The 11,099-nt window shown below is 35.5% G+C and overlaps 1 non-coding gene across 1 annotated transcript; it reads right to left on the reverse strand.

Annotated features, from left to right (window-relative positions):
- Window positions 1–8,746: 8,746 nt before the first annotated feature.
- On the reverse strand, window positions 8,747–8,853 carry LOC133780773 (small nucleolar RNA R71). Its single transcript, XR_009869592.1, has one exon. It is a non-coding gene; the product is annotated as a small nucleolar RNA R71 (small nucleolar RNA).
- Window positions 8,854–11,099: the final 2,246 nt, after the last annotated feature.

Genomic DNA, 11,099 nt, shown 5'->3' on the forward strand with positions numbered 1-11,099 from the left:
CATTATTTTAACATTAAAATTGAAAAAAAAATGACTGAAAACGTACCTAAATGGGGAGAACCTCGGTTGGGCGCCGCTGGTTTGGGAGGAAAACAGTCTGAAATATGGTAGGAGTGAAATGGGGCTCGGCTGGGACGATGAGGGTTTTATTATGGGAGACCCAGTTGCGTCAGTGTCCCACTGACGGTAACGGGCGTTTGCGTCAGTGGGGCACTGACGCAAACGGCAAAGTAAAACGCGCGTTTTACTTTGTCGTTTGCGTCAGTGCCCCACTGACACAAACGCCCATTACCGTCAGTGGGACACTGACGCCGTTAACAGCCCGTTTGCGTCAGTGCCCCACTGACACAAACGGTTCCATTAAACAACGTCAGTGTACGTTATGTTGCAATTGGACCCTCATTTGTGGCAGTGTCCAACTGCCACAAATGCTAATTCTTGGTCAACAGCGTCAGTCAACTGCGTTGACTGACGCGTTTGACTAACACAATTGCCCTTTTTTGTAGTAGTGCATGTTACCTTTGTCAAAAAAAAAAAAAAGTATAGTGTTTGGTTTCTTTGTTTACTTTGGTGTAGTTGTGAATTCATTATTTTGTATGTGGTGTCCTCTCTTGGAAATAATTTCCATAGTATTTTTTTTTAAGTAATTTGTAATGCTAGATAATAACAATAAAATATTTCTTTGTTTATTTTGCAGATGTGACAAGCGAAATAGAAAATGATACTTAATTTTGAAGGCTTTGTGTTGGACAACAGTAGAATATTTTGTGCTGAAAGTAGTAACTTTTCAATATGTTGAATATTTAAGACTACTTGAATACTTAAAGAACATTTTGTTGTTGATGACAGTGTTGAATGTTTTAAACTAATTTGTGGATTGTTAATACAATGTTGAATGTTTTTACTTTTTGTTATTTGAAAATCAAGTTCATTTGATGATGCTAGTATATATTAGAAAGTTAATTTTAATTATATAAATAAAAAATAAAAATATAATATAATATAATAAATTATTGTTATATAAATGAATATATAATGAGAATTTAAACTTATCTAAATATTAAAATAATACGAAAAATGTGTTATAATATCTATTACAATAACACTTTTTATAAGTAAAGAATTTTGTTATGCAAACTTCATTATATAACCCAAAAAATGTGTTATACTAAAGTGTAGTATAACACAAATTTACAAGTATTGAAATGTGTTATATAATTGACTATAAATAATATAATTAAGCACTTATCTATTTATTAAAATAACACAGAAAGTGTGTTATCGTTGACAATATAATAACACATCTGTATAATAATGATAAAGTGTTATGTAAAGTATCCTGACCTACGATAACATAGTCGGTCTTAACACATCAAAAAGTGTTATGGTATATTTTGATAACACATTTTTGGTGTTATGAAAAGCATTTTTTCTTGAAGTGTTATATCAAGATAATTATTAGAATTTACATACCTACTAATAAATGATAAAAAATTTAACTCACAAATCTTAAAGTAAATTAATATAATTATAAAATTATAAAAATTGAGAAAAATAATAGACTTTTACTATCATCTTAATTTATATATAATTGACAAATAAAAATTTATTATCATTATTAATGTCAAAATATTGTGCTTTTTATCGTGTCGTGCTTTCAGACTAGTTTGTTTGTGCTTTCGTGCCATGCCTTCAGGCTTGTCGTGATGCGTTGTACTCAGGCCCATGTCTGTGTCGTGTTGTGCTAATTTTCAATTCGTGTCGTGTCATGCCCAAGCACATATTTTTTCGTGTCGTGTCATGCTTGTGCCTCCCGGGCTCGTGCCGGTTTCATGTCGTGCTAGAAAGCCCGACACGTATTTACAACTCTAGTATTTTGTACAACATTAGCATTTACAGTTTGTATATAATCAGATTGAACAATATTGTGTTGAGAAGTGTCCATGGATGCGGAGGAAATGTGAAGGGAGGAAGATGTGGTGGAAGAAGGGGATAAAGGAGAAGTAGAAGCAGGAGAAGAACTAGAAGAAGGATAAGAAGTAGGAGATGATGGAGAAGCTTGGGGATTGAGAAAAGTGGATGGAGAAAAAGAGGAAGGGATAAAATCAAAAGGAACAAACAGAGATGGAGGGATAGAAGAGAATTGGGAAGGGAAAGGGGTAGAGGAAAATGGGAAGGAAAGCTCATAAAAAACTATGTGGCGAGACACATAAACACAACTAGAATCAGGTGCAAGACATAGATATCCTTTGTGGTAGGAACTAAAACCAAGATAAATACAAGTAGCAGAACCATATTGGAGTTTATGGAGATTATAAGGTCGAAGAAAGGGGTAACATGCACAACCAAAGAAATAAATAGAATCCAAATTAGGGAGTGGATTGTACAATGTTTCGAAAGGAGAATGATCTTGTAAGACCGGAGTAGGAAGTCTATTGATCAAATAGACAACCTGTTGAAAAGCACAGGGCCAAAAGGAAATGGGTACTGAAGAGTGAGCAAGGAGAGCAAGTAGTTTTTCCACAACATCCTAATTCTTTCATTCAACTCGCCTATTTTGTTAAGGAGTGTGAGGACAAGAGTGGCGATGATGAATACCCATGATTTCATGAAACAGTTTGAGTGGGCGAAATTCACCACTCCAATCAGTTTGAAGAGTTTAATTTTTGCATTAAATTGTGCCTAGCCATAGCCTAAACTTGAGAAAATAAGATAGAATATTGGATTTAAGTTGGAGAGGATAGTACCAAGTGACACGGGTATGGTCATTTATAAACAGTAAAAAATATTTTGCACCAGTGACTGTAGTAATAAAAGAAGGACCCCAAAGGTGAGAATGTATAAATTCAAAAGGAGTTGAAGCTCTATTACATGATAAGTAAAAAGGTAATTGATGGCTATTGGACATTTGACAAGCAATACAGAAATCAAAGAACCCAGAAAAGGATTTGTTACATTGACTAATAAAATTTTAACTACACAAAGACAAGGGTGACATAAACGAGAGTGCCACAAGTTGAGTGAAGGAGAAATGGAGATAGGGAGGAGATGTACTTGAGGAGAGGAATGTGAAGATGATGAAGAATAGGTAGGACATTGTGGTGAAAGGACTTTGTACATACAATTTTCAAGTTGACCCGTGAGGAGGATGTTCTGCGTGAGTTGTTCCTTCACAAGAAAATAGGAGGGGTAAAACTCAACAAAGGCTTTATTAGTTGAGCATAATTTAGTGTCACTATTGAGTTGCTTAGAGATGTAAGGAGTATGTAAGACATGATTAAGAGAGAGTGGATGATGATATGAAGGAAGCACAATATTGCCAATATGATGTATACGCTTATCATTACCTACCACGACATGTTCTTCACCTTGGTACAAAGAGGAAACATTAAAATGGCCAAATTCATTAGGAAAATGGTGTGTAGTGCCAAAGTCAAGATACTAGTGGGAGTCACTTGAAGAAGGTTGTGAACTGGTGGAGGAAGTGGTCAACATAGCAGCAAACCGATTCTGACGGGAAGACTGGGGAGGTGGTGCACGACAGGGAGGGGTTGGAGGTGGGGATTGAATATTAAGATTAGCCTCGTGGTAACAAGTAAGAGCTAAGTGACCCATCTTTAAAGAAAATATGACATTGAGGGTGATTATTAGAGGGGCGGGGTGACCATGATGGTTGTTGAGATTTGCCAAGAACACTTGGAGAGTGGGGCAGATATGAAGGTCGTTAAGGAGAATAGGAAGAAGGAGAAGAGGATGGGGAGTGTTTGAGAGAGGTAGAATGGTTTTGACGGTGGTTGAGTTAGATGAGGGCCAAGTTGGCTTGAGCTAATGCATGTTGCAGAATTGTGGAGTGTTGAGTGAGACGGTACTCAAAAGTGCGAAGATAACTGAAAACTTCTTCCAAAGGGGGTCGATCAGATTTATTTCAATAGAAGTAACAAAAGAATCAAAGTCAGTGCCAAGACCCTCCAAGACACGCACGAGCTCGACTCGATAAGGCAAAGGTTCGCCAATGGCCGAGTAATGAACAAAGACTGATTTAAGATCAGAGAGATATTCAATAATAGTGAGGCCATCCTTCTTAATCGTTTGGAGTTCAGAGCTAAGACCGATAAAAGTGGCTACAAAAGGAGAGCGATACAGTTGATTGGGGGAGCTCCATATATCATGAGCTGCATTATGCTCGACAATGTGACCCATCATTGCAGGGGTAAGAGATGAGTAGATTTAACTCATCACTAGTCGATTGTAACGTTCCCAAGTAACAAAATCTAGGTTGGATTGAAGTCGTTGAGCATCAAAAAATGAGAAGGGATAGGGGTGGTCCCTTCGAGATAGTCCTCCAGACTATGAGCAATAACAATATTGAGGATTTGGTTGCACCATAGAAGTAAGTTTGTATCGTCTAGCTCAATAGACAAAGGCTATGTTAAAGAAGGAGAAGGAAGAAGGAAGGGTGGATGAAGCTGATTAGCAAGAACAATTGGGATTTGAGGAGCAGGGATGGGTATATTGAGGAGCAGGGATGGTTAATTGAAGAGGAAAAGGAATATGAGCTGGATGTTGTGAAGCTCGAGGAAGTGGAGTTGGGGTCTGGTTATTGGCAGTTGGTGGGCCAGTGACACTGGCAGCGGAATGGGAGAGGTCAGTCATGTTGCCAAGAAGGTGTACAGCTGGTCTGGTGATACCATAAAGTGATAAAGAAATGCTAGAGATAATAGTGCCAAAACCAGCTCAATTAAGATAGTTGTGACAAGTAGTATATATAGAGTGATACACAAACACGTGTAATATGTATAGAGAAAGTAATCCTGAGCAGAGGACCACACGGCTAATGGTAACAATGTATAACTAATCAATAATATATAGTATTACACGAAGTTAATAAAAATACAATACAATAATTAATTTTGCTTATCACTGACCAAAGATGAGAAGCTTATTGGCCAAAGCGCTTGACTAGCTATTCGTCATCACTAGGAGACACGAAACATGCTTTATATTATAGTTGAAAAAGCGTTAGGTATTTATGTAGGATTAACAATGTCATTTACTTATAGTTAATGGAAAATGGTATGTATTGAATATTGACCTAAACATTTATTAAATACCATAAGCATGCATAACACTAGAAGAAAAAAATGTTTTTAGGGGGTTATGGTATTTCGTGGATAATATCACGCCGGAATAGATTTTTAATTGAGAAATCGGTTAGCAGTGACAATATATAGTATAAACCTTGCAACTAATAATGGGAGATATACTTTCCAAAAAATTAAGTAAAAATTCGCAATTTATTTTTCAGGGGTGTTGAACCTTTATTAGGGGTAAATGGTTTTAGAGTTTCTGATTTTGTTTAATTTGAACGGTGTTGTTTTGGTTATTACTGGTGGCCACTTAATAGTGTTAGCAGTGAAATGTGTCGCCGCTAATAAGGGTCACGATATTAACCAAATAGATCGTCTTCTTCTCCTTCATTTTTTTCTCTCAAATGCAAAATCTCAGCCCCCAAATCTCATTTCTCCCAAAAATCTGTATATCCCATCCTTCCTCCGTGTACACCCTCTGCAAAATAGTGGCTGCAAAACAACCACTCCAAAATGCTAAATCAAGTTAGTGATGATATTTTTTTTCTAACTTTTACTAGTTTATTTATGTAATAGTATTGTTTAGTGCTCCAAAATGTCAATTTATTAGTTTTAAAGTGTAAAATAAATTAATTTTTAATTAATATTTTTATAAATTTATTGTAATATATTTTATAATTGAAAATATCAATTTTAATTTAATTTATGTTTAATTTTCATAAAATAAATTGCATTTGAACAGTAGCAAAAAGAAAAGAGAAAGAATGAGTTAAAACTGAATAAAGAAAAAAAGAAAATGATATTTTTTTGAAGTAATGAAGCTCAAGCCCATTTGGCCCAAACCCAACAACATCTGCCTTTGACCCGCAAGCGACCCGCGCTCAACCTTCTCTAGTAGCGCAAGGCCCGCCTAATCCAAAGGCCCAACTCCTGCCATTCTCCTCTCCCAGCCAGCCTGGACACGTGGCGTGCCTCCATTGGTGCAACCTGGTCAAAGTCTCAGCCACCTTTCAGTACAATTTTTGTGTGATTTAGGCCTTGCACCTTTCCATTTTGATCTCTTAAGCTCATATTTTATGGTGTTTTAGAAAAAGGAGAAAATAACCATTCACCAAAATAGTTAGGTTAATATTAATAATAAGATTTGTTTTTTCAAAATTATATTTTATTATTAATATTTTAGATTTATTGTGTAAACCTCATTTGTTGTTTAATTCTTTTTAGTCAGCCCTGTATAAATAAGGACTCTTTCTTTCACACGAATATGTAATTTTTGAGAGTAAAGAAACTATAGCAGAATTATGTGAGAATCATGAGCATAATGGACTAATCTTCCTAGGAAGGTTAGGGATGATTGCATATGCTAGTGATGTTATGTTGCTACTTTGATTTACTATGTTCTTAATATAACGTATTTGAATTATTTATGTTCTTTCATCCTCATCTCTATTTTTTTATCTCTAGTTACTTGTGCTAATAATATATAGGATTAGTCATGCTCTTTCTATGTCCTTCTAATTAGTAAAAGTAATATTGATACATAATTTTATGTCTAATCTTTTATTGCATTATTGTCCTTGGGTATTTTGTCATTTTTAGATTTTTCTTAAGATTATCATTGTGCTCTTAAAGTAAAGAACTTTATAACTTAAATGGACTTTTATTAGAAAAGAATATGGACTTTAATGTTAGATTTTCCAAATAAATGTTGGGATGTGACCTATTTACTTGTGTAATTTTGTAAATCAAGTAACTAAGTAACCAAACAAGCATATGAGAGATTCTTGAAACCTTTCTATTTCTCAAACTCTTGATTACACCTTACTTTTATTTCACTTGTCCCATTTTATAATTTCATCAAAAAGACAATACCAAAATCTCAAATCTCTTTTCATTTCCATTTTTATTTATTTCATGTTACTAAATTTTTGTGTTATTTTCTACTAATCTATTGGTTTTAGGTTACCTCCTTGGGGATCGACCGCCCGATTTTACTACAACTACTACTTAGTGGTTGTCACATTTTGGGCGTTAAACAAATTTTGACGCCGTTGCCAGGGATGTGGTTTTCAAAAGTTAGTGAAATTTTTACCAAACTTTTTGTAACTTTATTTGTATTTTTGTTAGTATGAATATTGTGTTAGTACAGTGTTTTTATATTTGTGGGTTGTATTTGCTAATTTTTAGTTAATTTGAATATTATTAAAAAAAAACAAAACAAAAAACAATTTTTTTTTAGTTATATATCTCTTTTCTCTTTTGGTGAAACGAAAAAAAGAAAATTATATATATATAAGAAAATATTAAAAAAAAGTAGAGAAAAACATAAATATATATTTATTTTTATTTTTTTTTCGTTATTTTTGTTACATAAAAAGAGAATTATATAAAAAAAAAAAATTATTTTTAGTTAATTCTTATTCCATTTCTCTTTCTTAATTTCTTTTTTATTTTTTAGTTTAATAAATATTTGTAAAAAAAGGAGATTAAGCTTGTTTTTTTAACGTCACTTCCATTCTCTTTTCTTTATTTTATTTTTATGTTGATTATTTTGTTGATTTAGGTTCCTTAGTTTAGGCTTTTCTTTATCTTTGCCTTAGCTTTCCTTAGAATTTAGGTTTTCCAAAAAAAAAAAACAACATAAAATTGCATAAAATTGTTCATAAAATTTCAATCATAAAACGCTTAGTATTGAGAAAAATTATGTAATATTTCAAATGGTAGATTCCGATATTATTTTGTCTAGAAATATTAGTTGTTAAATAAGGTTTGTGATAACGTTACCCCCCATACTTACTTGGGAGCCCCAAGGAGTTCTGTCTAGGCAAGTGTGGGTCTAAAGCAATACCTTGGCAACATTCCCAATCGGCCTCGGAACATTTCAAGCATATAGCTTTGAACTATTACATTGTTGAACTTATTACTATAAGAAAACCAAGCTTGTTCTGTCAAAATAAGCAATTTCACTCTGCTTGAAGGTTGTTTGGTCGAAAAGATTTAACTTATGATCCACCATACTTACTCGGTAACCTCGGGCAGTTCTAGTAAGGCATTGGAAATCACCCTAAAACCTCGAAATCTACCTAGGAACATGTTTAACAAAAAATAAATAAAAAAAAAAAAAAACATAAAATAATTCTAGTTCTGATTTCTGAGAGTGGATAAATCATCACGAAACTTCTAGTGACATTTCTTCCAATTCATCCAACACTCCTTCCTGAACTCATTCCACCAATCCTGCTTCTCCACAAACTTTAGCTAATAATAATGCATTCGCAATGGCTCGCAATGATGAGATCCAACCAAGAACTCTCAATGACTACCTCCATCCTACTCGCACTTCCACGCCTTCATGCATTATCTTCCCTCCTAATATCCCCGCATTAGACTTTAAACCTAGCATGATTCAACTCTTGCCCACATTTCATGGAATGGAAAACGAAAACCCATACGTCCATATTAGAGAATTCGAGGAGTTTGTAGCCACGTTCTATAACTGAGCCGAAAATGTTGATTCTGTGCGACTAAAGTTCTTCCCTTTCTCCTTGATGGACAAAGCCAAAAGGTGGTTATACTCTTTGAGACCTAGGTCTAATGGAACATGGGAAGAAATGACCAAATCTTTCTTTCTAAAACACTTCTCTAGCCATAAGACCAACAGTCTAAAATGACAAATTTCCTCATTTTCCCAAAAGGACAATGACACGTTCTATCAAGTTTGGGAAAGATTCAAGGATGTGTTGTATCCGTTCCCGCACCATGGCTATAAGAACTAGCGTTTGGTCAGTTTCTTCTATGAAGGCCTCACGAGTCATGAGCTCCATTTTGTAGAAATGATATGCAATGGTAAATTCCTCGAAAAAGATCGAGACGATGCTCTTAAATATCTCAAAGAAACCGCGAAAAAATCTCACACCTGAACTGGTCCAAGTGCTACTGATAGCACCGACCGACACAAACCATCTGGGATCTATCAACTTCGAGAAGAGGATAGTGTTAAGGCCCAACTTGAAACTTTGAAAAAGCAGTTTGAGGTCTTAACGACAAAAAATGGCCAAAAACCGCACATGATTGCTCAAGCGGAACCACAAGGACCTTGCTTTATTTGTGGAGGGATGGAGCATTTACATAAGGACTGCTTAGCTTTTAATGAAATGTTGGGGGTTTATGAGGAGCAATGCAATGCCTTAGGGACAAATAACAAGCCATTCTTCCATTCGTACAACCCTGGTCGGAGAAACCACCCAAATTTCAGTTGGAGAGATTCCAATGAAGCTCAATCGTCTAGAGGCCAATGGAGAAATGAGCAGCAAGTTCAACCATGAAAGGTGTATTCTGCACCTCAATACAATGCTCATCCACAATGCAATTCTCTCGAGAATACCCTTCATGCATTCATAGAGGAACAATCCAAACTAAATCGCCAAATGATGGAAGAAATCAAGGATATGAAATGTCAATTCTCAAAATTGATTGAATCCTTGGCCATTATGGAAAGAGGAAAACTTTCTTTCCAACCAAAATTCAATGGGCAAGGCCAACACATGGCCCAATCTTCCAATTCTAATGATCAAAATGTTAAGTAAATGCCATCGCAACTAGAAGTGGTAAAACGTTGCAAGCCCCACCCATAAAATCCAACTCTCCAAGTACTCCAAAAGTTACTCCTGAAAATCTGCCACTCAATGCCTCTCCAAAAGTACAATCTCCCCAGGCTTTGAAACCTATTGGGAAACTTCCTGATAACCGAGCTGAAATCCTTGAGCACTTGACACAAGTGAAGATTAATCTTCCTTTGCTTCACATTATAAAACAAGTGCCAGCTTATGCCAAAATCATCAAGGATCTATGCACTACAAAAAGGAAGCACCATGTCAAGAAGACTGCTTTCTTGACGGAGCAAGTGAGTGCGGTGATTGAACAAAAGACACTGCTGAAATACAAAGATCACAATTGTCCCACCATTTCTTGCCAAATTGGGACCAATGAAGTCAGCCAAGCCTTACTTGATCTTGACGCGACTATAAATCTCATGCCTTACTCTATATACTCACAACTCGGTCTTGCCGAAATGAAGCCAACATCTATTGTGCTACAGCTTGCTGATCGCTCCACCAAAAAGCCTAGGGGTATTGTTGAGGATGTTTTAGTTCAAATTGAAAAATTCTATTACCCCTTGGACTTTCTTATTCTTGATACCAATCTATGGTAAACATGGAGTCAAAAATTCCTATTATCCTCGGAAGACCATTCCTTGCTACTGAAAATGCTTTGATTAATTGTCAGAATGGCCTAATGAAGATATCGTTTGGAAACATGACTCTTGAATTCAATATCTTCCACATCGGGAAACAACCCCGAGAAGATGATGAATGCTATCAAACATTCATGATTGACACTTTAATTCACAAGGAGGTTCAATTGCGAAGCAACTTCAATATTCTTGATGAACTCCTCCTCTTGTCTTAAAATGAAAGTCTGGTTTTATTGAGTCTACTCTTGCAATATCAGATCACATAGATTCATGCAATAGAAGGAATTAGTTTTGACAACCTTGCTTTGAGGAACTACCTCGTGAGAGAGCACAGCAGAAAACTTCAGCCGAAGAGGTTCCAATTGTTCAATTGATCCAACTTCCCGAGGGTTTGAAACATGTCTTATTGGGAGACGGTGAAACCTTACTATTTATCATCTCGTCCAACCTGCAAAATTCTCAAGAATTGCAGTTACTCAAGCTACTGCGAACGTATAAATCTGCGATAGGTTGGACGCTTGCTAATATCAAAGGTATTAGCCCTTTAATTTGCTCCCATTGAATCAATCTGGAAGATGAGGCTATCCCTCGAAGAGATCCTCAAAGGAAACTGAACCCCATAATGAAAGAAGTTGTAAAAAATGAAGTTATGAAATTGCTAGATGCTGGTATTATCTATCCAGCGGCTGACAACAAATGGGTTAGTCCCACTCAGGTAGTACCCAAGAAATTGAGTGTCACTATTGTTCAAAATGAAA

The sequence above is a fragment of the Humulus lupulus genome, chromosome 5 (genome assembly GCF_963169125.1).
Source record: "Humulus lupulus chromosome 5, drHumLupu1.1, whole genome shotgun sequence".
Lineage (NCBI taxonomy): Eukaryota > Viridiplantae > Streptophyta > Magnoliopsida > Rosales > Cannabaceae > Humulus > Humulus lupulus.